Genomic DNA, 26,899 nt, shown 5'->3' with positions numbered 1-26,899 from the left:
GACAAATTCTTACTTCCGGATATTATCTAAATATGCCCGGATGTTAAAAGGAGAATACTTGAAATGATTATGGATATCTTATTTTCTTCATCTTTGTGCATGTTTCAAATTCTTTGGCATTGAAAAGAAGAAGTAATGTTTATTTTTCACATTAAATACTTCATAATATTATTTTTTATTTTCTGAAAAAAAATATTGAAGTATTTTGATAGATGATAAAAATAAAATATAAATTTTATATTCATCAAATATCGTTTATAAATATATAAACTTTTACTTCAACAAAGATCTATATGAATATGTTCCTAGTAGTCCAAAAACATTAAAATACATATTAAGATCTTACCTAATGTATATTTTTTCTTAGTGAAAAAGAGTGTAACTCTCGTGAGATGGAAAAAATTGTATTCTTGGAAATCTGAGCTTGAACATTTGAGAATTGATGATCGAGTTGTTGATAAAAACTGAGAGAAAACTTATGGCAACAAGTTTTTTAATACTTAAGTTAATAAGAGTTGAGGAAATTATAAAATGTATGAAATATATGAGTATTGAGCAATGTTGTGAAAATCGCGTTCTAGATTGCAAACTCACACTATTCCGCGAGTTTTTGTCCTTCAAAGAAGTTGATGCGAACGTTGGATTCGAGGCTTGTCGGATTGAAGTGATCTTTCGAGTTTGGTTGCAGGATCAGAGGATCGATCTTGCATCGATCCTCCATGTGCGATGTTGTAGGGTTCTGTTCTGAGAGTTGTGATTGGGCAGCTAGGTTAGGTCTGATGGCTCTCCCTAATATTAAAAGTGGCTTGCTCTGTGACTTACTAAAGCTGACCTGACTGAATTTAAAACCCAACATTTTTCCCTTTTAGATAGGTGCTTTTCGCACCTTGTGAGAAGACTCACGAACTTCACTCATGTTCACACACTACAGTCTTTGCCACCCTTTCTGATGTCGTCGCCGCCCTTAACACCCTCTTCTTCACCTTCATCGTTTTATTCTTTCTCCCTCAACATTCTGCTCACTTGCTCAGTGTTCATGCTCTGGTTTCCCCTCTTACGACACTTGTATTTATTTTCTATTTGAAGAAAAAAAAATGGCATCAAGTGGAAGAGGGAGTGGAGTTTTGAGGATGGATCTTGCATGGAGTCATTGTACTTTTATTGATGGAAAAGCAAAAAATCTGAAATGTAAATATTGTGAAAAGGTATTGACGGGTGAAATTTATTGATTCAAGCATCATTTAGCAAGAATTTCAAAGGATGTTGGAGAATGTATCACAGTTTTAGAAGATGTTAAAAAATCAATGTTGGGTGTGGTTTCTCTATTACAACATCTGGTTAAAAAATCAATACTTAGAGAATTATAAGAGATAGTGGCATGGGTGAATCAGAATTTGTTAGAAAAAGACCAAGTGAAGAACGTATTGATGAGTGATCAAATATTTTTAAGAGAATGAATACTTAGACTACTATCAATTCCATCTTTAAGAAAAGTGAGAGAGGGGATGTCTGTCAAGAATTTGCTTTATTTTTCTACAACAATGTAATTCCATTTAATGTGTCAAACAATGAAGAGTTTAGGAGGTGACTTGAGTTGGTTGCAAAACATGGGGCTGGATTTAAGCCACCATTCTACCATGAGATTAGGGTGAAATATTTGAAGCAATAGGTTGAAAAGACCAATATGATTTTAGAGGAACATAAACTATTTTGGAAGAAAAACGAATGCACAATAATGACGAATGGATGTACTAATAGGAGAATAAGGACTATACTTAAGTTTTTGGCTAATAGTCCAATGGAGACTATCTTTTTAAAAGTCTATTGATGCATCTGACATTTACAAGACAACTAAAAAAATTATAAAATGATGGATGATGTTGTTGAGGAAATTAGGGAAGAGAATGTGATCGATATTGTAACTGACAATGGAACAAATTACAAGGAAGTTGGAGACTTGTTAATGCAAAAGAGATAAAAGTTATATTGAACACCTTGTGCAGCCCATTGCATTGATTTGATGTTGGAAGGTTTTGAGAAGAAAGTTCAACTTCATCATGATACAATAACCAATGGTAAGAAAATCACAACCTACATTTATTCAAGAACAAGTCTAATTTTCTTGTTGCACAAATTTACTAAAGGTACAAATTTGATAAGACTTGTAAATACTCTTTTTCCACTTATTATTTGACTTTGGGATGCTTGAATGAAAATAAAGGGTTATTGATTGATAGGTTTGGAACAGTTTATAAAAGGAGGGAAAAGAGGAATAACTGACTATGACAATTATAACCTCTGTAGAGTAATTCTGTTTTCGTTTTTTTAAACTGTCATGTAACTGATTATATTAAATAATCAGAAGTTATAGGAAAAAGGCAGTTTTGGTTTTTCCTGAAAGGATCTGGTAGGAGAGTGAGGATCTCTCAAAGCTTCCTCAGTTGTAATCTTGAGTTCTGGCTTCTTCTATTTTGGCACAAGTAGTGTTGTTCAATAAAAGTAATCAAGAATTAATCTTAATTGTTCGGTATTACTAATTGTTCCTATCAATTGGTATTCAGAGCACCTTCTAGGTTCTGTGGGAAGGGTTCGTTAGAGCATGGTCCATACCAGAATGGAGTCACGCATGGATGGGGTTGAACGAATGGTCCAAGAAATGGTTCAAGATCGGGACAGACAGGAAAATGAGGCTCATCAACGGTTCCAACGTTTGGAAGACATGATTCGTGGTCTTACAGTGGTGGTGGAGAAAATATCGTCAACAGGAAAATCGGATAGTGATGACATTTCAGTCACAAATGGAGCACATTCTTCTTCTTCGTCCAGATGGAGAAAACTGGATATTCCAGTTTTTATAGGAGAAGATGCTTATGGTTGGACCAGTAGGTTGGAGCGCTATTTTCGTTTAAAAGAGGTAACAGAGGACGAAAGGATGCAGGCAATTCTTATTGCTTTGGAAGGAAAGGCTTTGAATTAGTTCCAATGGTGGGAAATGTGTAATCCCAAGCCTACATGGGATGCTTTCAAGATTGCAGTGGTGCGCAGGTTTCAACTAACCATGTTGGATAATCCGTTTGAGGTTTTGCTTGACTTAAAACAAACAGGTCCGATTGAAGAGTATATTGAAAATTTTGAACAATATGCTGGGTTCTTGAAAAACGTGGAGCACAATTATTTGGTAGGCATTTTCTTGAACGGGTTAACAGAAGGTATCAAGGCAGAAGTGAAGCTACATGAACCAAAAAGTCTTGTTGAACTAATGATGAAAGCTAAAATGGTGGAGGAAAAAATTAGAGTCACATCTAAAAGCGGACTTCCAGGGGTTAGCAGCAATAATTCAGGGGCCAAACCATATTCAGCCACCAGAACCTTTTCAAGAGAAGGCAGTCACTCGGTCGCTTCTAGTACTACCAATATGGAAAAGGGGAGAGCAGTGAGGTGTCTATAAGAAATTTAGGGGGGCTGCGGCAACAAGGAGTCCCTTTTCGAAAATTATCTGATGCAGAATTGCAAGACAAGATGAGAAAAGGGTTATGTTTTAGATGTGATGAGAAGTTTGGGCTTCAGCATGTCTGTAGAAACAAACAGTTGCACATGTTACTGCTGTCAGAAGACGAAATAACTGAATTGGGGGAATTCCAGCACCACACAACGACAACAAAAGATACCTTGAAGGACACAAGACAGGTTTTACAGTTATCCTTGTGTACCATGGTTGGCCTCACTACCAAGAAGTCTTGGAAACTTTGGGGTAAAATTGGAGAGGAAACCGTGATTGTTTTGTTGGATTGTGGAGCTTCCCACAATTTCATTTCAAATAATTTGATTGGTAGATGTGGGTTGCAGACAATGGCTACTCCCTCTTATGTGGTGGAAGTTGGAGATGGTAGAAAGATTGAGTGTCAAGGAAAATGTGCAGATTTTATCTTGGAAATCCAAAGATTACAAATTCAACAAGAAATTTTCATTTTTGAGATAGGTGGAGCTGATATTATGTTGGGCTTAGAGTGGTTGGTCAGTTTAGGGAAGGTTAAGGCAGATTTTGGCAACTTAAAACTTACCATTGGTGGAGGGGACCAGCAGCACATGGTAATTGGGGATCCTGCTTTATCCACTACTGCAACTTCATTTAAAAAGTTGATACACGAATTGCAGCAAGGGGACCAGGGGTTTTTGGTGGATATGGTTCAGAATCATGAAGTTGTGGACTCCACGGCTTGTACAAAGGAAGTGGAGCAAGTGTTGGCATCCTATGGTGAAGTTTTTCAAGAGTTCTAGGAATTACCTCCTACCCAAAAACAAGATCATGCTATTCATCTCAAGGAGGGAGCATCCATTCCAAACTTAAGGCCATATAAGTATCCACACTCACAAAAGAATGAGATTGAAAGATTGATTGGTGATATGCTGAATGTTGGTATTATTCGGCCTAGTATTAGTCCTTATTCCAGCCCTATTATCTTGGTGAAAAAGAAAGATGGTGGATGGAGGTTTTGTGTAGATTACAGGGCTCTTAACAAGGTAACCATTCCAAATAAATTTCCTATTCCAGTTATAGATGAATTATTGGATGAACTGACTGGTGCAACTATCTTTTCTAAGCTAGATCTCAAGTCTGGTTACCACCAGATTCGTATGAAAGAAAGTGATATTGAGAAGACAGCTTTTCGAACCCATGAGGGCCACTACGAATTCCTAGTCATGCCTTTTGGTTTGACAAATGCCCCAGCAACATTCCAATCTCTAATGAATGAAGTTCTCAAGCCTTTTTTGCGAAAATTTGTGTTGGTGTTTTTTGATGATATCTTGGTTTACAGCACTTCTATGGATCTGTACCTCCAACATTTATCACAAGTTCTTCAATTACTATGTGATCATCACTTAAAAGTTAACAGAAAGAAATGCAGCTTTGGCCAAGACAGCATTGAATACTTGGGCCATGTGATCTCAGGAAATGGGGTATCTGCTGACCCTAAGAAGGTAGAAGCTATGTTTAAATGGCCTAGATCGAAGGATGTCACTACTTTAAGAGGTTTTCTTGGTCTCACGGGGTACTATAGAAGGTTTGTTCGAAATTATGGTAAAATTGCGCAACCTCTAACACAATTGCTTAAAAAGGAAGGTTTTGTTTGGTCTAATGAAGCACAACACGCCTTCGAAGCATTGAAGACTGTTGTCTCCCAATTGTCCACACTAGGGGTGCCCGATTTTTCCAAATCTTTTGTGGTTGAGACTGATGCTTCCAGTAAAGGGTTAGGGGCTGTGTTATTACAAGAGGGCAGACCCTTGGCCTTTTGGAGCCAAGCCTTGATAGAAAGAGGTCAAAGGAAATCAGTTTATGAACGAGAACTCATGGCTATCGTCCAAGCTGTGCAAAAATGGAAACATTACTTGATGGGTACTTGATTGTTCGGTATTACTAATTGTTCCTATCAACCTGGCTCTGATACCAATTGATATGAACAATTAGTAATACCGAACAATCAAGATTAATTCTTGATTACTTTTATTGAACAACACTGCTTGTGCCAAAATAGAAGAAGCCAGAACTCAAGATTACAACTGAGGAAGCTTTGAGAGATCCTCACTCTCCTACCAAATCCTTTCAGGAAAAACCAAAACTGCCTTTTTCCTATAACTTCTGATTATTTAATATAATCAGTTACATGATAGTTTAAAAAAACGAAAACAGAATTACTCTACAGAGGTTATAACTGTCATAGTCAGTTATTCCTCTTTTCCCTCCTTTTATAAACTATTCCAAACCAATCATTGATTAGAATGTTGATAGCCTCTTCCTCAAGCTAGGTTGGGCCAAAGCTAGAAATAATTTTTGTGTGGAAAAGAAGTTGATTTGGAAACAAGACAAGAAAGAAAAACACATGAACACAAAGAATAACAATAACATAGGTAAGGAACAAAAAACTTAGCTCTTGTAGAACAAAAGATCTTGATATCAAATGATAGCCTCCTCCTCAAGCTAGGTTGGGCTAAAGCTCGAAATGATGACTTTGGTGGATGGTGGATTCGCGAAAGCTTGGTGTTGCGAGAAAATGGCTCTCGGTTTTGGTGATTTAATGGTGGGATAAAGGTTGTTTGTGAAACTCTAAGAGATGTTAAGCTAACTCTAAAGAAAGGGGTGCTAGAGGGACCTCTTGGGATGCTCTAGCAAGTGACTAAGAGAAGAAGTATGACTCAAAAATAATTTTGGCAACATAACATTATCATTTTCAAAGTGAGATATACACGAGGGGACACCTCTATTTATAGAGTAAGGTGTCTCCAAAATGGTCCAAACCCTAAAATGCTAACATGCACTAAAACCCTAAAAAGACTATCTTGGTGAAGGAGAGCTTGACATGTGGCAATCCTCAGTCTCACAAAACGAACCACTCATATGTTGCCATGTAGAAAGCTACTTTATGAAAAGTCTTTCCTATAGGACAATGACACATGGTGTAAGAGAACTCTCCATTAAGGGGTGGAAGAGAGCTTGACATGTGGCAATCCTCACTTTCACAAAACGAACCACTAATGTGTTGCCATATGGAAAGCTACTTTATGAAAAGTCTCTCCTATAAGACAACGACACATGGCCACTACCTTTGTAAGAGAACTATCCAATAAGGGCTTGCCATGTGGTATGTGTGGGATGCCCTTCCTAAGCTAGTTGAATTAACATAATTAAACATCAAAGAATTGCTTATGCTAGGCACATATGATGCTTCCTACTTAAGCAAGATTGTTTTCAAAAACCTACACTACATAACCTTTAATACAAGGTCTAAAAATGCTCCATGATGGCCCAAGTGAAAAGGAGTTTAGCTTCACCTTGACCAAATGTTGCTAATTCTTCTTGAATTTGCTTAGCCATGTTTCTTGTGATTGGACCCTTGGCTAAGGGTGTGCCATCAGATGTTCACATCAAAAGAGTGGCAATGTAGTCGATTGGTAAAGACTAGAGATGGAGGGTTTGTGGAAAATTTGATATTGGATAAGAAATTTTGGAAAAATATGTTAACTTGCTTGAAAGGTGCTCTTCCTTTAATTAAGGTGTCGCACATTGTGGATTTAGATGAGAAACCAGTCATGAGATTTGTCTATGAAGAAATGAATATTGCTAAGTTAAGTGGAGTAGACATATGATCTTTCAACCATAAGATGTCTAATCAATAAACTTTTAAGACACTTACTATGAGGAACTATTAGATGCTGATTTATGGATCACAACCTCGTCTGAGAGTTGTGCCAAAGATTCATCTACTGTGTTGATCATTGGATCGTATAGTATATGGATATTAAGATCATTTGATGCTTTAAAGACCCATTAGGTCGATTGTCACGTTGGACCTCTACAACAAAATTTGTTACCTTCTATATTGAATTTTTTGTACCAAAATGTTATTTTGTAGTCTGTCACGCTAAAATCCTTGCAATAAAATTGGTTACTTTGAATCTAATGAATGAAAGCTCAAAGATTGTGTTTTTTGAGAAAGATTTAATCCATCAAAGATTGTTACAAATAGACAAACATCATCACACTCCACTCAATCACTTGTGACACAATATTCTATTTTCTTATTTGTTATGTTTTTTATTGTCTTACGCACGAAAGACTAAATCTTTCTAAATTGATTATCTTGCAAATTAATGTATTGTTCTACAATTTTTGTAATCAAAGTCAACTTTATTTGTGCAACTGATTGTGTTAGAACACTTGTTGATAATTCAAGTATATTCTCTAATTAAGAATTCTCGTTAGTTTTCATATTTTTAGTAACCTTTTGTATGATTAATTCAAGTGGTAAAAGAATAAAACTTCACATATGGAATGGGTGAGAAAATTAACCAATTATTTATGTATGCTTAATTAATTTTGATCGATTTATAAATTAAATGAATGATGATAATCGATGAAGAATTCAACTATAAATTATCTCCACAATCATTTTATCTTCATATAATTGATCTATTTTTACACTGTCTATAACAAAACCCCTTTTACTATTATTTCGTGATCTTATGCTCTATGCATATGCTTATAAGTGTTGATTAACCTTATTTGTAATCATATTTTAAATAGAGTAAATGATTCTTGGATAGTCAAATTAAGGTTTAGACTATATACTCGAGGAGTAAACAAGTTTATTTGAGGATGTACTTTTTTTTTACTTAATTTCATATTAGAAATTACCCAATCCACAAAAAAAAAAGAAATTACCCACCACCCGCTTGTTTATTCGTTAGGTATCTGTGGATACTCACGTACCCATGAATGTTTGAAAAACATATACGTTTTATAAATTTTATAAATAAAATTATAAGAATAATATAAATTAAATTAAATTTTAATTTTAATTAAATTTAACCTAATAAAATATAAATTTTAATTTAATTTAATTTAATTTAATAAAATAAATTAAATTTTAAGTTTATTTTTTGCGGATAATGGGTACATGCATGTATGGGTAGTATGATACCCGCACTCGACTCGTTTATAAGTAAGTATTAAAATACCCGTTATCCGCTACCTACAGATGATAAATATCCACGAATATTAACTATTTATTGTAGATTTTATCCATAAATATCTGCAAGTGAGTATTTTTGTCATCTCTAATTATAATCAAAGATGAGTCGTGCTTGACTTTTCTCCTCGGGAGGGCATGGTAGAAGAAATGTTTTTCTCTTTTCCCCTGTTATGAATTCAATGGTTCTTGATGTACGGAGATTTATCTTTAGAATCCGTTATCCATCTTCATAGTAAATTATCATATTTAATATATTATTTACTTTAAAGTTTAAAGCTTTAGTTACAATTTTATCTTTAAGAAAACATGATTTTGTCTTAAAAAAATATTTAAATGGCATTTATATTCAATTTATAAGAAACTTAAGACAATTAAATATAAAGACCATATTCCATAAAATATAATAACTTAACTATGCTTTTATAGTTGATCAAACCTTTTAAGTTAAATAAAAATAGTGCAATGGTGAGAGTAACATGCTGCTATATGTCACCGATTTACCATAATGAACATTTAAGTTAAAAGTTTTATGAAAAAAATGTGAAAGTGAAGGGTCTAAAGAAATGCTTTATTTCAAGGGAGTCTATTATTCTCCTAACATTTAATAAAATTGAATGAGAATATATTTCTACACAGTGACCACTTTCCGAGGAGCCTTAACATGAAAGGAAGAAACTATATTCAATTCGTGTTTAAAACCTTTCAAATGAAAAAAGCAAACACGCTATTAGTCTGTTTACCTCTCATACTTCTTCACCATTATTTCTCTTGAAATATTAATGGTTTAGATAAAACACTTTTATATTTTGTTTTAGACTTTTAGTATTAAATTACTAATGTTTTTTAATTTGTAAAACTAAAATAATCACTACTAAAAATTTTCATATTATATAAAAATTTTCTTGCAAATTTGTTGCAAGAAAAGAATTTTTCCTGTTATTTTTCTAAGAATTTTAATTGGCAGGTAATTCTTTCGTAAGTAATTATTTCTTACAAAATTATAAAATTCGCAAATATTTCCTACAAAATTTATTGTGAAAAGTGTTTTACACAAAATATTTTACAAAAAAATTGGCAACAATTTCCTGTAAATTTTTTTTTCGTAACAAAATTTTTAAATATTTTCTAAAAAAAAATTCAAAACAAAATTGGTGGAAAATATTAGTTGTTTTAATAGTGAACAAAACCCTTATTAAAAGAAAATAAGTTACTTAATTATGTTATGCTTTTCTAATTTTATGAAACAATAATGATTTTGTTTTGGTTCTTGTAAAATTTTCTCTCCCTTTAATTTATCATTCCTATATTCACCTCCTACCAAATTAGTAATTTTTTTTATTTTGGTTTTCATAAAATATGTTTTTTAGTTTCAATCTTTTCAAAATCCGAAATTAGTAGTTTTATTTATAAAATTTATGTAAACACGAGTAAATAAAATAATTTTTGCGCTAATTAATTCTTTTAGAGATATCACATATTTATCTTATACTAGGACTCAATAAGATGTTATCATTTGATGATTTTACTCAATTTATCGTTAGTACGTGATTGGTTAATCTTTCATTAAATATATGAAGAATTAGTATGTATCACATAATAAAAAACATTAAAGATAAATCTCAATTTTTTAAAATAAAATATTATAAATTATTTTATAAGAATAAAATAAAAAATTACTAATTTCATATGAACTAAAATATATTTAAACTGAAATAACCCACGAGTAGATTTTATTTATAGTGTAATTGTGACCACTTATGTTACCCAAATCACTTCCTTTTTTAAAATTATAATACTTAAGGTGGTATTTTTCATCATATGCCCAAATCACTCACATCAATGGAGTATTTTAATTTATCAAATAACATTTTTTTTTTCTTTTTATCAATTTTTCTCTTTATGGAAACATAGTTATTCGTCCTAAGAGGTTTTGTCACACTCATCATAATTTTTTATGCTTTTGTCCCCTACATGCTACAGAAGCTATTTTTCTTCGTGACTTTTTTTTTCTCCTCTTATAAGTCAAGTATTTAAATTTAACCATGAATATAGAATCACTTCAGCAATCCCAATTATAATGAGAAATTTATTGGAAAGAAACTTGTATTTGTCAAAGTAGAAATGTTAACCACTTGAATAATCACTCGTTAACTAATGATTTCGATACGTGAACGCTCTGGGTTTTTCTAATATCATCATTAATTGGTTTTCATAATAACTTTTCTCGGGTTGGGTGGCGATTTTATGTTAAAGAATTTATATAAATCCATAATAGAATCTAAACTACAATAATTATTAAATAGAAAATTTTACTACATTTTATATTAAATTATTTTATATGAAAATATTCATCCACCAAGTTATTTCCGATGAATATTGTCATTTAATTTAATTGTTAATCGGATGATGTGAATGTTGTATTGTTTTTCATCTTCTTTAGTTATCTCTTTGTGTTAATAGGAAATTTTATAATTAAAATAAAAATAATATCGTGGTTAATGTAAGACAAAAAGTACCTTTTATTACTTTCATTGAAAGCATGACCTATTACCACTATTATAGCATGAAAACAATAAAATTTATTCGTCATTTTACATTATAACACACAAATCTATTTTTTTTAATACATGAAAACAAATAAATAACATAACATGATAAGATAAAAACCATATCATTCCGTTAACAAAAAAAAAAATTAGGGTTAAACATGTTTTAACAAAAAAATTTAAGTTCGTGAACGAAAATTGAAATTCGTACTTTAATACATTTTAATTACCAAACTTTATCTCAATTATGTTAAATTTGTTTGACGTGTCAAACGTGTTTTATGGTAGCATTTGAACTAGTTACACTGTTTGACACATTCTTGTTTCAATGTCAATTGAAAAATGTGTTTGATACGTCAAAAAAATTTAACATAATTAGATTAAAAACACTATATACATTCATTCTCAAAGAACAAAATTTCAATTGAAAAAAAAAATTAAATATTGAATAATAAAATTCAATTAAAAAAATATCAAAATTTATGACTTTAAATTAATTATTTCTTTATCTTATGAAAATAAGTTCATTTATAATAATTTTTTAATCAAAATTTGCTCCTTTTGGATATGATACGAGAGTTTCTCTTCATATCAAAACTCACTCTTCTCATATTTAATAATTTCTTTTTCCATAATTTTTATTGACATAATTGATTAGTGTCTCAAGCTTTTCTCTCAAACAATAAATATGTTTTATTATTTCTTGACATAACTCCGTATATGTACCAACAAAATCATTTTCATTCATTTTCTTTATTTACTTTTTGTACTTTGGATCTGCATCACCTTGCGTGCGTGCAAGTGTGAATAAGTGGTGGATGAGGGGTTATATTATTCATTGGAAATGGACTTTCTCTTTTAAAACATAGTAGACATGCAAACAAATACTTTAGTGGCTATTTATTTTAAGATTGATCGAACGTGGATAGAAAATGATAGAAAAAGATATTAAATGTTTTATTCTACAAAATATTTTTTAATGAAATAATGATCAGAAATAATTGCATCAATTCAATAGTTTCCCTTTCTTTCTATTTTCTTAACCAACTTTCTTATCAACTAACTACACGTGATTCTTATATAATTAATTTTCTTCTCTCTTAAGAAATACTTTTCTTCTCTAATGAGCTATTTATTATGATGAATAGGTTAATTTGGGGGTTACTACATACTGCATTAGACAAATTCAAAATTGAATTGAATTATTTTCAAATTACATATATAGTATAATTACTACAATCAAATATTTTGTTAACAGTAAATTTTAGTCACAAAAAATTATTAATTACTAACTAATTGATATACCAATTTATAAAATAAAAAATATTAGTTACTATAATAGTCACGGTTATAAATAAAAAATTATAATTAATTGTTAAATTGTTCATTAATTAATTAAAGACTAATTTAAAACCAATTTTTCTAGTAACAAAAATCTTGATAGCTGATAGCTAATGTTTAGTAACAAAAAATTATTAGTTATTATAGTGACCAATTTAGATACTAATTTATAAAATAAAAAAATGATTAATTACTAAAATAATCACTATTGTGAATAAAAAATTATAATTGATTTCTAATGTTTAATAATTAATTAGAAAATAATTTAAAATCAATTTATTTGATAACAAAAACCTTGATAATTAATGTTTAATGATTATTTTCTTTCGTGAGCTAAAATTTAGGTATCCAAATTTTAAAAATCAATTTAAAGATCAATTATAATTTTTTATTCATATTAGTAATTATTTTAATAATCAATAATTTTTCATTTTATAAATTGATATTTAAGTTAATCACTATAATAACTACTAATTTTTGGTACTTAATATTGATTATTAATAAAATATTATATATATATATATATATATATATATATTCGTAAATTAACTTAAAATACTTAAAAAAGATAATCTGAATCATAAATATATTATATATTTATAAATGATTCTTAAACTCAATCCCTGAGAAATGAAATAAATATTCTTTTGCAAACAGAACTTAATTAATACAAAGATTATTTTCCCTATTTTTCTTCCATGAATTCCTGTTTTAACTTTTATTTCTTAGATTTTGTCACCCTATTAGTGAGCTAGCGTGGGTCCCAGCCAGACTCACTTTGCTTTCAGATGTGTCAGCATTACTACAACACAACACACGTGGTCCCCACACGTGCTCTCTATGCTTATCCCGCAATCAATGTAAGCATCAGAGGACGACTCTGATCAAATTTTAAATCGATCCACCAACCGATCATCGCCACGTGTCGTTCGATGCGTTGGATTCCACTACTCCCTCTCACTTTAAAGTGGTTGGTATCTTCTCTTCCATCGCCTTGTAGAATACATTACCAATTTCTCCAACACTCTCAACAACACAACCCATTTTCTTTTTTTTTCTCTCTCAGGAGTTTCTGTGATGGCTGGGTTTGAACAACAAGTGAAGGATAGAGCGAAGGAGCTCAAGGTCTTGCTCAAGAAAGGGGTGAAGATTGTTGGAGATTCATGCAAGAAAGGGTGGAACAAAGTCAAACATATCAAGCGTTGATTAGTGATTGTAACAACTTGCATGGCTTATTCAAAGTCTCACTTGATTGGATTTTTGGTATTGGTTGGATTATTTCTTCATAGCTTTCTCTTCTCTCTCACCCTTTTAGGGTTGTTTTTGTCTAATCTTAGGGATATATAATTTTGGTGTGTCCATGTTTGATTTTGTTTAAATCCCAAATTTTTTGTTTCTATATATTATTCTCTATGTTCTTCCTCAGTGTTGCTATTCACAGTTGCTGCATGTTCTGTTTCCCTTCACTCAAAATTTGTAATATAAGGTTTTCATATCTTGCTTCTTCTGGTCCTCAATTTTGATTAGTTTGCGGTGTTTGAGATTAGTATTAACACTGTTTTCATTCATTGATTTCGATTGGAAAGTTTATTTACTGGGTCGATGAAACTTTTGGGTATGAATAGAGACAAGATTTTGGTCACAAATGATGATGAATTATGAGGTTTTCGCATAAAAGGAGACAGAATCATGTTTCAATGCTTTATGAAACTTCTATCTACAGTGAAAAGGGGAGCTAATTAATCAATTTCTATTGCTTTTAACACTGTTGGTAATTGTTAGACCCTCTGATTTGGGACCCCTGTTTTGTGTCCCACAGATGCAGGAGCAGTTGTAAATTTTCAGATGCTGGTTAAAATCAAAATTTCGAAAATGAAAGAACAAATCTAAAAGATACTCAGTAAAAGTTGGCAAGGAGTCTATGTTTCTATATATTTATGCTTTTTTTTTTCTTCTTATATTAGTCTAACTACTACCCTGGAAAACCATAAAAAAATTGAATAGCTCCAAAAGTTGCTTCATGATGTGAGGATATGTACATCTTATAATTATTCAATGTATATCAATACATAGATTAAATATAACGATGGCTATATAAGAACATATATAAAAAGTTTTTATACTAAATTCTTTAGTGTTCTATGTAAAAAAGCGACCTTTTACAAAAGTAATAAGATTATACAAAGAAGAATTGTATAAATTTATATAAAAATATTAACTTTTAAGATAAAATACGTTTTTAGTCCCGACCTTTTTGTATTTATACTTTTTAGTTCTTGAACTTTAATTTAATTGATCTTAGTCTCTAATTTACTTTTTATTTGTTTTTTAGTGCATGTCGTTTAATACTTTGTTAACCATTGTTATCTAAAGGGGTAATATATGTGTCTCACGTTTGTGTTGGTGTGGTTGGTGTTGTGAATGCATATGTAGAAAACATGTTTTATGAGGTGAGAGAATAATTTCCTTGAAAGGGGTTTATTGAAAAGATGTTGATCAATTTTCCTTGCATTGTAGTCAAAGGAGGACACAATGAAAGCGTGTGGTCAAGAAATGTTGGGGTTTAAGTACAAAGCGCGAGAAATGTGCAAAGATTGGTGTGAAGTTTAAGATAATTGATGCGATTCAAAAAAACAACAATGGAGCTTTTAGTTTTAAATGGCAAGGGAATTACATTTGTTAATAATAATGTGAGTTAGTGGTTTGCTTACTGGGACTGTGGTTTTTTTTTTTTGGGTAAGGTTTTTTTTTTCGGAACAACTTTTTCATTCTTTCAGCTGAGGGCTAAGGAAAAAAGGGTTCATCATTAAAAGCACTTATCCATTTTCTCGGAGAATGAAGATTTGTTTTAAGAACCTCATTTTCATTCTCGGTAAATGGCATCAATATTCCAATACACCTAATAGTTCAACATCATTTAGGAGTCAAGATCAAAGATAATTTAATACATATTTCTCCTCCAACTCTCTGAAACGTATTTTAAGAACAAAATTGTGAGAGTTTCTAATTCCAAAACGAACAATATCTTAAATGTGGTGATGGACTTTAATAATGTTATCTCAACGAAATTGAGATCAGAACACACATGGCTTATATGTATTTTTTATGGTAGATAATTGTTTGCTTAATGAAGTAAAAAAGCTTTTATGGACTAATTTGGTTTTATGAAAGATTTTTGAAAATTTACTTTTGAATGAAATAGTGAAGAAGGACATGATGTTTAATTGGAGCAATGATCAAGAAAACACATTTCAAAATCTCAAATAACATTTTTTAATGCACTAATTTTAGCATTACATAAATTCATTTAATAATTTGAAATAAAATATGATGTTTCATGTGTGGGTATATGCAAATTTTGTATATAATCCCTCCTTTCATTATACAAGTCCCTTTATAATATATGAGAATTTGAAAAATTATTAAGAGTTTGGTCTTCTGGGATTAACTTTCTTTAGAGTCTTATCTTGATGGTTATGAATCAAAGTGGATTCTTGCTATAATGTTTATCTTAGAAGAAGATTCATATCCACCTTTTCTTTTTATAATTATTCTTGTCTTGGTATTTTTGTTCTTTATTTCTTCCTTAAACTAGTATAATTTCATGTTCTTATATGTTATAATGTTCACCTTAATTTCATTTCACATGTGTCTTATTTTGAATATCTTATTTTGTCCTTGATTTTATTCATCATATGAACATGTGTTTTGTATGTTAAATAGTTCATTTGCTCTTTGACTCTTATTAGAACTAAATATGATCTTGCTAGGAATATTAAAAGAAAAACAATCAAAAGCCCACAACGATCCAATATAACATGCACATTTGCATACCACCTTGAACAGTACAATACCTTAAACATGTTTCACTACAAGAAAAAATATATTTTGCTAGAGAAATTAGCGAGGAAAAATATGTGTAGCTAATCCCTAACTAATTTGTGAGAAAATAATGAAAGAATAAAACTGTAGCGAATTTGTAGCAAAATAGCTACAAATTTGTCAGAATATGTATTTGTAACTAATCTCTCACTAATTTGTGAGGAAATAGCGAAGAAAATAATTTGTAGCTTTTTCGTAGCAAAATAGCTACAAATCTACTACTATAACATAAATTTGTAGTTAATATCTCATTAATTTGTGACGAAATAATTAAAGAACAGAGTTGTAGCTAGTTTGTAGCAAAATTGTTATAGATTTACAAGAAAATAGATTTGTATCTAATCCTTCTCAATTAAAATTTACTATGTTTATTTTTAATTTTACTATAAATATATATTTTTTAATTTAAATATTTTAAAATTATTTTTAGCTTAGATATTTTATTTTTTTAATTAAATATTTTAAAATTATTTCTAATTTAAATGTTTTAAAATTATTTTTAATTTAAGTATTTTAAAAATATTTTTTTAAATATAGTTGTATATATTAAAATATAAATTATAAATTATAAATTATAAATATATATATATATATATATATATATATATATATATTAATAAATTGATTAAAATTTATAATAAATGGAGATAGAAAATTAGATCAATATATGTTATTATTAATAATTTTTTTCATTATATTATCTTTTCAATAAAATATTATTAAACATTAATAATTAACATTTTTAAAAATTTTATTATTAATATTATTTATAAACATTATGTTTATGTCAGTATAATATTATTAAATTATTTGTTGTTCAAATTATTTTCATGTTATTTGTAAATTTTGATAAAAATAAATAATAAAATAATGAAAAAATCTATTTTCCATTAAATTACCGTTAAATATTTTATTCTTTTAATATAGTCAAAATATTAAAAAAAGTGAGATAAATATTTGACGCTTTCTTTGATAACTTTACGGGTGTTTTTCTTTTTTTCTTTTGTGTCACTTGCCAGATTTTCAAACCTTAATAATTGGAATGATGGAGATTGGATGTGTATACGAAGGGCGAGAATTATAGGAATGGTGTTGTTGCAATCATGAAGAGCAGACATAACCGATGATTATTAGTGTGGAGCTTAACTTCTATCATTTTCTTAAAAGGTGAGTTTAATTTGACTTTGTACATTGAGAATTATATTCCGTTTTTATGTACTGAAATTTAGGGTTAGTGTGATTATGTAGAATAGTGCTGATATTTGGCAGTATCGAAAAAGTTAAACTCAATTCTATGTGAATCTCTTCAGTTTTATTTTTCATTCTCTCCAATTTTTGGGTCAACTCTATGTGAATCTCTTCGATTTTGTTTCTCTTTTTCCCTCATTTCTTTCTTTCTTTTTGCTTGATTTAAGGATCATGATATGCTTTGACAACTCATCCAAACATTACTATTATTGGAAAAGAGGTTTCTCTTAAATCTTATAATTATATCTAGTGCTTGATTAGTGACTTGTTAGAGCTCTCTATCAAAAATTTGATATCAGATGCAAATATCTTATTCCATGTTGATGCTAATAAGCTGACACTGAAAGTGAGTGTGGTGGCTTCTTTGGTCAATTTCATCTTCGGATTCTTGCTACTCTCGATTACATTGTGGCTCGTCTTAATGTAAGTTCTTCAATTATTTTTTGTACCTTTTTATCTCTGAAATTTAGCGCACTCTACAATTTAAGTTCCGTAAGTTTGCTTACTGATATATTATATATTATTAGTAGTTGGAATAGAGAAAAGCTTGTTTTAAACTACTTGTCTGACACTTGAAATGGTTGCTTATTATTTAGAAGTCCTGTTTTCTTGTTCAAAGTGTTGTTGAACTATTGTTAGTAATGTTTCCTGAAGATAGTTGGTGTAGTAAGAGGCAACAGAACTGGTTAGGTGTATAGTCGAAGGGGGAAAGTGCTCCAGTACTAGTGTCACATCACTCTTTTTCGATGGTTATGAAGGATTTAAGGGATATTGTAACCAAAATTTTGGAGAATTGTTGGGGACCTAGTGTTTTCTTTGTCTAAGGGGAGGAAGTTACTACTGCCTTTTGTAAGACCCGCGAAATTTAATTAATTAAATAAATAATTAAATAATAAATGTGGGAGGCTAGTGCATTTATGACATTAATTTTTTTGATGTATGACATGGAAAGGCGCTAGCTCATGTGGTTGAGAGTACTTTGATTATGTGAGAGAACTTGGGTTCGAGTCCTATGTATGCCAATTATGTGTATTTTGTTATTAAGGTTTTAATAATATGTTGGGCCACACTCAGTATGAGATAATGCTTGAATTGTATGTATTAGCAAGAAACATGGGTTGGCCTGATGGTTTAGAGTTGATTTAACTTTGGCATGGTATGGGTTTGAACTTGGGTGGACTCAAATTTAACTTCATTTTTGCTAAAAGGTTGTGTGGCTGAATATGAATAAATGAGAGAGACTGAAAAACTATTAAGTGATGGACCTTGAATAGAAATAAAAGCCAATTCTCATTTTTTTATTAACCAAATTAGTAGGAACTATAAAAGGCAGAATTTGAGACCAAATTAGTAGGAACTATAAAAGGCAGAATTTGAGAAGAGAATAGGGTTTTGGAAGGCTGTTTCTGAAAGCTATAGAGAGAGGACGAAAATTGGAGTGAAAGGAGAGTTGGGAGTGAAGTATTGAGGGTAATTGAAGTGGTGAATTAAGGCAAGCTTTGGTCATCAAAGGAAATTTCCCAATTTCACAAGTTAAGCAAGGGATTTTCAGGTTAGGGGAGCTGAACCCGAATTTTCGTTTAAACTATTGTATGCTTGTGATTCTGATATGTTTTGTACCATGAATTCGTGCTGTAAGGGGTGAGATTGGGTGTCTATGAGTTTGGTACTGTTTTATTGAAAATGTGATCTAAGTTTCTGAATATAATGGGTTTATGCACGGGCTAGGATGAAAATTGTGTTAAATTGGAAATTTGTGAACCTTTTAGAGTCAAGAATTATGCCCATGTGTTGTTGCAATATGTGTACACTGTTCTGGTATATTTTGGAGTGTGGAATTGGGCATGGTTTCTAGTGTGCATGCGGGAACAAATTTGGGGTCTGCATTTCTCGCTCAGGCGAGCCAGGCTCGCCTAGGCGAGAGTGGCAGAGGGGAAAACCTTGTGTTACGCGACCATCTCACGCAGGCGAGGGGGTCTGGTCCTAAGCGACACGTCATCTCGCTTAGGCGAGGATACACACATGTTAAAGGGTGATATTGGGGATGTCTCGCTCAGGCGAAAGTCTCTCGCCTAGGGGAGATTTCGAGTGTGACTTGTGTTGTTTGGTAAGACTCGTCGCTTGGACGAGATGAATTATGATTCTGGGCGAGCGAGGGTGAGCTCGCTTAAGTGAGAGTACGTGTTCTGCAGAGCTTCTAGAGGCTCGCCCAAGCTAGTGGATCTAGCTTAAGCGAGATAGGCTGGATTGGAGGAACAAAGGCTTTTGGCTTAAGTGAGTAAATGTGTTATTGAGCGTTCAAGGCTAAGTTATTGTTGTATTGACGAAAATCGTAAAGAGTGGTCTATAAGGCTTCTAAAGTAATCTTAATGGTGTGCTTGCCGGTGTTCCATGGGTTGTGGCCCGGAACGTATCCTTGAGTTGTGGCTCAGGATAAGGGTTAAGCACATGGCATTCTTTGGGTTGTGGCCCGGAATGACTTCCTGATGAAGGATTATCTTGTTCCTTTTTAAGATTATTGAATATGGTGTGAGTTGTTTAAGAAAGCTAAGTGAAATCCCTAATGGACATTAAGATAGCAAGCTATCTAGATGTGAAGGTTCCTTTCACAAAGCTCAAGAGAAAAAGATGATGGATTGATTTAAAACAAAAAGGAAATAGAAAGCACATAAACCATAGAAAACCAAGAACAATTAAAGGAATAAGAAAACATAAAATGGAGAGAAAAGGAATGGTAAAAATGTGAGAAGCACGCCACTACAAGGCTAGGCTAGAAGCCATGGCAACCTTGAAGATGAGTGGATGTGTGCGGCCACTTGCTATGCAAGATAAGGCTTAAAAGTATTCACTCCCAAGGGAGGAAACTCTCACAAATGGTTGAAACACAAGAGTGTTTTTACTTCAAAATGTTCAACCCTTTTACATGTCTAGGAGCACCCCTTATATAGAAGAGTTTAGGGGCCTCTAAACAAATAAAAGATACCTAAGGATGTCTCTACAAAAACCTAACCTTAGCTTCTAGAAACTAGGTCAAATAAGGTTACAAAAATGAGAGACAAAAGAGCTAACTATTGTGTGTGCAAGGCTAATTTCGTTCTAGCACAAAAGGAGACAAAGAATGTGTTTCATATGTCTCCAAAAAGTGGCCAAAGTGTGCTAAAAACAAAGGAGACCAAAGGTACATAGGTACACTTGCTTCATGCCTTTTACTTTATGCTTTATGTCTTTGCTTTACTCTCTCCTCCACATCATTTATGCTCCCCAATCACCATGCGCCACCTAGCATTGCTTTCTTACTCCTAATTAACCTACAAAGCAAATAAACATAGATTAGCATGTTGGCTTAAGTCAAGTCAACTATAGTCAACAAGTCAAACATAGTCAAAGGTCAACAAGTCAACTAAAGTTGATTCAACTAAGTCAATTTAGGGAATCAAAAATAGCAAACACAAATGAAAGGGATGAAGGATTAGTGAACTTCCTTTCTAAACATGGCTTAGTCTTCTTAAGCATTTGCCTCCATCCTTAGTTGGGGTCAATCCTTCATCATCCTCCCTTCCTTGGAGAGAATTTGACCACAAATTCTTTAAGCCTTTGTAGATGGAGCTTGACTTGATTTGGGGGAGGATTTGCGCCTCCCTTTTATGAGCTCTTGTTCCATCCTTTCTAAGGGTATTACCCCTAGCTTTGGTTAGGCCATCTTTATTTTCTAGACTATTCTTCCTCTCTTGCTTGTGCTTTGGGCCTTCCTTTTTGGCTTGGGAAGAGAAGGAAGGGTGATGTACATCTTGCTTTGGAAGAATTTTTTTGTAGGCAAGTAACACCTTGGTGAAAGCTTGCCCCTTTTCTTTTTCTTCTTTATCTTTTTTTATTATATTTCTATCCTTATTAACTTCTTGAGGTGATAGAGGTAGTAAAGTGGTCTTTTTCCCATTTATGAAGAAAATGTATTGGTTGGTATGGCCATCATGTAAAGTTTTTTTATCAAATTGCCATGGCCTACCTAGTAAGATATGTGTGACTTCCATGGGAACAACATCACATAGCACCTCATCTTTGTAGCTTCCTATAGAGAAGTTAATTAGGACTTCTTTATTGACATCTATTTCTCCCTCTTTACTTATCCAAGCAAGCTTGTAGGGCTTAGCATGAGCAATGGTCTCTAAGCAAAGCTTTTCCACCAACCTTGTGCTAGCTACATTGGTACTACTTCCTCCATCAATAATTAGAGAGCAAATCCATTTGTTAATTTTGCATCTAGATTGAAAAATGTTTTCTCTTTGAGTTGGCTCAAGCTCACTTTGATCTTGACCTATCACGCGCCTTAATAACATAGGGTCTTTCTCAAAAAATTTAGTTTTACTAGAGGAAGAAGATTCTTTTGAAAGAGAATGGGGAGATGAGTGTTCACTTTCAACATCATTACTCTTCTTTAAGATCATGGTCCTTTTGGTTGGGCAATTTAAAGCAATGTGATTATAACCCAAACATTTAAAACATTTAATGGAACTTGATCTTTGAGAAGTGAAATGGTGAATGTGATCACTTAGTGACTTACTTTTACTTGGTGGTTCTTGATGAGAGTTAGAAGGGAACTTATCATGTTTCTTTGTATCCTTTCCCTTCCATGAGTGACTAAAGTAGTAGTTGGGTGAGTAACTCTTCTTTGCCCTTCTTTTTCTTTTCAATTGAATTTCAATCCTAAGGGCAAGTGTTAAAACATTTTCAAGAGTGGAGTACTCATATAACTCTACTTGGTCTTGTATGTCTCTCCTAAGACCACTCATAAATCTTTTTATTTTCTCTTTGTTAGTTTCTTTTATTTTAACCCTACGCATTTGAGACTCTAATTCTTTAAAGTACTCACTCACACTCATAGAACCTTGGTGAAGCCTTTGGAGCTTCAAAAGAAGTTCCTTCCTATAGGAGGGAGGAACAAATCTAGCGTGCATAAGAGTTTTAATGTCCATTCAAGAAGCCGCGGGTGGCCCTTGGTCATAATTCTTACAAACTTTATGCCACCAAGTATTGGCATACTCCAAAAATCCTAAAACTACTAGATCAACTTGTGATTGATCCTTTACATGATTTTCATTAAAAATTTGATCAACTTTAGCTTCCCAATCAAGGAAGATTTTGGGATCACTTCCTCCAGAGAACTTAGGAATCTTTGGAGTTTGCTTCTCTTGTGATGGGTTGCGCCTATAATGCCCTCTTTTCCTAGCCTCTCTTTCTTGCTCTTTAGCTTCAAGCCTTTCAATGTGCTCTTGGATTCTTAGGTCACTTTGCTCCTTGTCTTTTCTCAATTGTTCAAAGGCCTCCTTCCTAGACAACTCCAAATCCCAAAGCAATCTCATCAATGTATTGTTTTTGTTTGGTGTAGGTGCATTTTATGAACTTGCCATGATTCCTACAACAAAAACACTCAAATCTGAGACAAAATAAATGGATTAAAGGTTAGACAACATGAAAACCGAGACCAAATCCAACCCAAATTGTAACCCAAGTGTTTAGATCACTCTCCCAAAGTAACAAGGCAAGGCTAGCACTCAAAATCCACCAAAGGAGTGAAGCAAACACTTTTAAAAACTTGTTCAAGACCTTTCAAATGCAACACAAGTGATTCGGCCACAACATCTCAAGAGTTTCAAGAAAAAAAAACTACTAAGACACAACAAAGAATACCTAGTGACAAGCAAGAAAAGCACAAAAACAAGAAAGTTTAACTTCTAAGGAATTTTTTTTTAAAGACAAAACTTGAACAAGACTAAAGCAATGAAAAACACTTTTAAAGACTCTATGGAAAGCATTTAAACAAGCCAAGATTATACCTCAAATTATGCATACACCATGAAAGATCATAACCAAGTCAAAACATGGAACTAATTTGCCAATATCACCCAAAATCCAAGTATAAAATTTGGTAGCATAACACCTAGTAAAAATTGCCAAATGGATTCACCAAGCATTGTAAAAGCTCTTGGCCAAACTGTTTTTGGTCTTGAGAACACTTTTTCTTTTCAAAACTAGGTACTTAAAATGATGAGAAGGATGTTTTAGAGTGTCTTGAACACTTAGTTCCTTAAAATTATGTCAAAATCAATTTCAAGGAGCATACAACAACACAAGGCATAGATCTCATGCAATAGTTCAAAAACTTAGAAACAAGAACAAGAAAATTCAAAGAAGCATATGACAAGAGACTTAAGCAAAAGTTAGACACATTTAAAGACTCAACTTGACATACACAAAGACACAAACATGTAGCTATCATGCATTTAAGCTCATGGATTTGAGGCTCAAAGACTAAGCATCAAAAGACATGTTATCCAACCACATTTAGGAGCAAAAGAGTCACAAAACCGAAGCCAAAATTGCCACAACATAACCTGAAAACGTTATTTTTCGTATTCTCGGCAGCTCTGACCTTTGCTCACTCATTTGATCATAACTCTCTTCACAAAACTCCAAATGCGTTAATTCTTTTTTTGTTGGAAACTAGACTCACAGAGCTTTCTTTTGATATAAAGAACGTTACTTTTGGACCACTGAGCTAGCTGCAGTATTTTTTTCAAAAACACACACGTTGCTGCCAGCACTGCTTTTATCTGGACCATTCAAAGATAGCTACACAAGACAAGGTTAGAACATGAAAACACCATATTGAAGGACAACCAAAGCTCTAGATACCAAATGATGAAGGATTATCTTGTTCCTTTTTAAGATTATTGAATATGGTGTGAGTTGTTTAAGAAAGCTAAGTGAAATCTCCACTAGACATTAAGATAGCAAACTATCTAGATGTGAAGGTTCCTTTCACAAAGCTCAAGAGAAAAAGATGATGGATTGATTCTAAACAAAAAGGAAATAGAAAGCACATAAACCATAGAAAACCAAGAAAAATTGAAGGAAGAAGAAAACATAAAATGGAGAGAAAAGGAATAGTAAAAATGTGAGAAGCACGCCACTACAAGACTAGGCTAGAAGCCATGGCAACCTTGAAGATGAGTGGATGTGTGCCGCCACTTGCTATGCAAGATAAGGCTTAAAAGTATTCACTCCCAAGGGAGGAAACTCTCACAAATGGTTGAAACACAAGAGTGTTTTTACTTCAAAATGTTCAACCCTTTTACATGTCTAGGAGCACCCCTTATATAGAAGAGTTTAGGGGCCTCGAAGCAAATAAAAGATACCTAAGGATGTCTCTACAAAAACCTAACCTTAGCTTCTAGAAACTAGGTCAAATAAGGTTACAAAAATGAGAGACAAAAGAGCTAACTATTGTGTGTGCAAGGCTAATTTCGTTCTAGCACAAAAGGAGACAAAGAATGTGTCTCATATGTCTCCAAAAAGTGGCCAAAGTGTGCTAAAAACAAAAGAGACCAAAGGTACACAGGTACACTTGCTTCATGCCTTTTACTTTATGCTTTATGCCTTTGCTTTACTCTCTCCTCCACATCATTTATGCTCCCCAATCACCATGCGCCACCTAGCATTGCTTTCTTACTCCTAATTAACCTACAAAGCAAATAAACATAGATTAGCATGTTGGCTTAAGTCAAGTCAACTATAGTCAACAAGTCAAACCTAATCAAAGGTCAACAAGTCAACTAAAGTTGATTCAACTAAGTCAATTTAGGGAATCAAAAATAGCAAACACAAATGAAAGGGATGAAGGATTAGTGAACTTCCTTTCTAAACATGGCTTAGTCTTCTTAAGCATTTGCCTCCATCCTTAGTTGGGGTCAATTCTTCATCACTTCCCTTGAGTTGTGGCTCGGGATAGCGGATGAACACGAGGAACTTTGAATTGTGGCTCGGGTTGGCGAGTGTGCCGGTGTGAGTGTGCTGGTTGTGGCCAGTACGGATGGGTCCAGATGGATTGCCCTCCTCAGTGGTTGCTGACGAGTTTGGTAGTCCTGGGACGTTACGGACTATGCTCGTATTTGGGAACTCCACCTGGCATTACGGTGTGTGATCTGTAACATGGTTTCTGCACGTGCTCTATCGGTTGTGGCCAATAGGTGTGGTAGAAAGGCACCTGGAGATACTCGTTAGAATATATAGAACACTGCTTACATGGTTGTGGCCATGAGAAGAACTCAAGCGAGGTTTCCTGATGTACTTATTATGCATGGTGGTGGCCATGTGATGGAAATAGAGTCAGATTCTGTGGGAAGAGAAAAGATACTTGAAATGGTTGTGGCCATGTAGTATAAAGAAGAATTGTGTTGTGGTTATACTATTTGTACTGGTTAACATGTATATGTATATGTGATATATGTTTTGTATGTTTTAACTGTTAGCCACCCTATCTGCTTGTGTTTGGCGATGATCATGTACGCGGTACACGTGAGCAGGTGATGATGCAGGTGGAGCTGGTGAGGCTTAGCTGCAGAGAGGGGCTGATTATGGGGATTTTTATATTCATGTTTTGTCACTCTATTTTAACATATGATGTAAAGGCTCATGGCCTATTTGACTAAACTCACATTTTTGTATGTATGGACTTATTAATGATTTTAATGAAGTTTTACTTTTCCCGTGTTTTGGGAAATGAGGTGTTATTAATAAATGAGTCTTTACATAAATGATGCTGATGTATTATTTGTTTTTATTTAATTAAATTTGTAATATCCGGACGGGATGTTACATTTGGTATCAGAGCTTTGTTTTCAAAATGATTTTTGGGGTCTATGGGGAGTGATGTAAGACCCGGGAAAATTAAATAGTTATTTAATTAATTATTTAATTAGGACGGGTAGCGAGAACATTTAAAGCAATAAATGCGAGGAGCTATGACATGGAAGAGTACTAGCTCAAGTGGTTGAGAGTACTTTATTGTGTGTAAGGACTTGGGTTCGAGTCCTATGTATGTCACTTGGATGTTATTTAAATTATGTGTTTTTGTGTGCTTATATATTGAACTCGTATGGATGATGATAAATCCTTAAAATTGTGGGAGTCATCATGAAACATGTGTTGGTTGAGTGGTTTGGCCTTGGCTTGGTATGTGCATGAGAGTGGGTTTAAACCTTGTTGAGAACTAAATAATTCCTTTTTTGCCAAATTTTTCTTGTGCATGAATGTGGAAGGGTTAGAAACGTAGCAACCAAGGGAGGAGTAATTTAAGGGCTGGAAAATAGAGGGTTAAATAAGCATTTGGTTAGTTTTTTTTGTATCTTTTTTTATTTAAAATTCGTGCAAGTCACTAAAGGGACAATTAAGTGAGAGTGATAGTGAGAGAGAAGGTTAAAAGAGGGGGAAAAATAGCATTTAGGGTCGTGGTTACCATAAGAGAAGTCTTTTTCAGAGGATTGGGGCTGATAGAGTAAGGCAGTGAGGCTGAAA

General features: G+C 32.7%; 1 long non-coding RNA gene across 1 annotated transcript; it reads left to right on the top strand.

Annotated features, from left to right (window-relative positions):
• Positions 1 to 17,403: 17,403 nt before the first annotated feature.
• LOC114168638 lies at positions 17,404 to 26,052 on the top strand. The gene is made up of 3 exons (XR_003600740.1): positions 17,404 to 17,467; positions 17,848 to 17,971; positions 25,909 to 26,052. It is a non-coding gene; the product is annotated as an uncharacterized LOC114168638 (long non-coding RNA).
• Positions 26,053 to 26,899: the final 847 nt, after the last annotated feature.

Source organism: Vigna unguiculata, chromosome 11 (genome assembly GCF_004118075.2).
Source record: "Vigna unguiculata cultivar IT97K-499-35 chromosome 11, ASM411807v1, whole genome shotgun sequence".
Classification (NCBI taxonomy): Eukaryota; Viridiplantae; Streptophyta; class Magnoliopsida; order Fabales; family Fabaceae; genus Vigna; species Vigna unguiculata.
The sequence above is the reverse complement of the archived record's forward strand: the minus strand, read 5'-3'. Positions and strand labels throughout refer to the sequence as shown.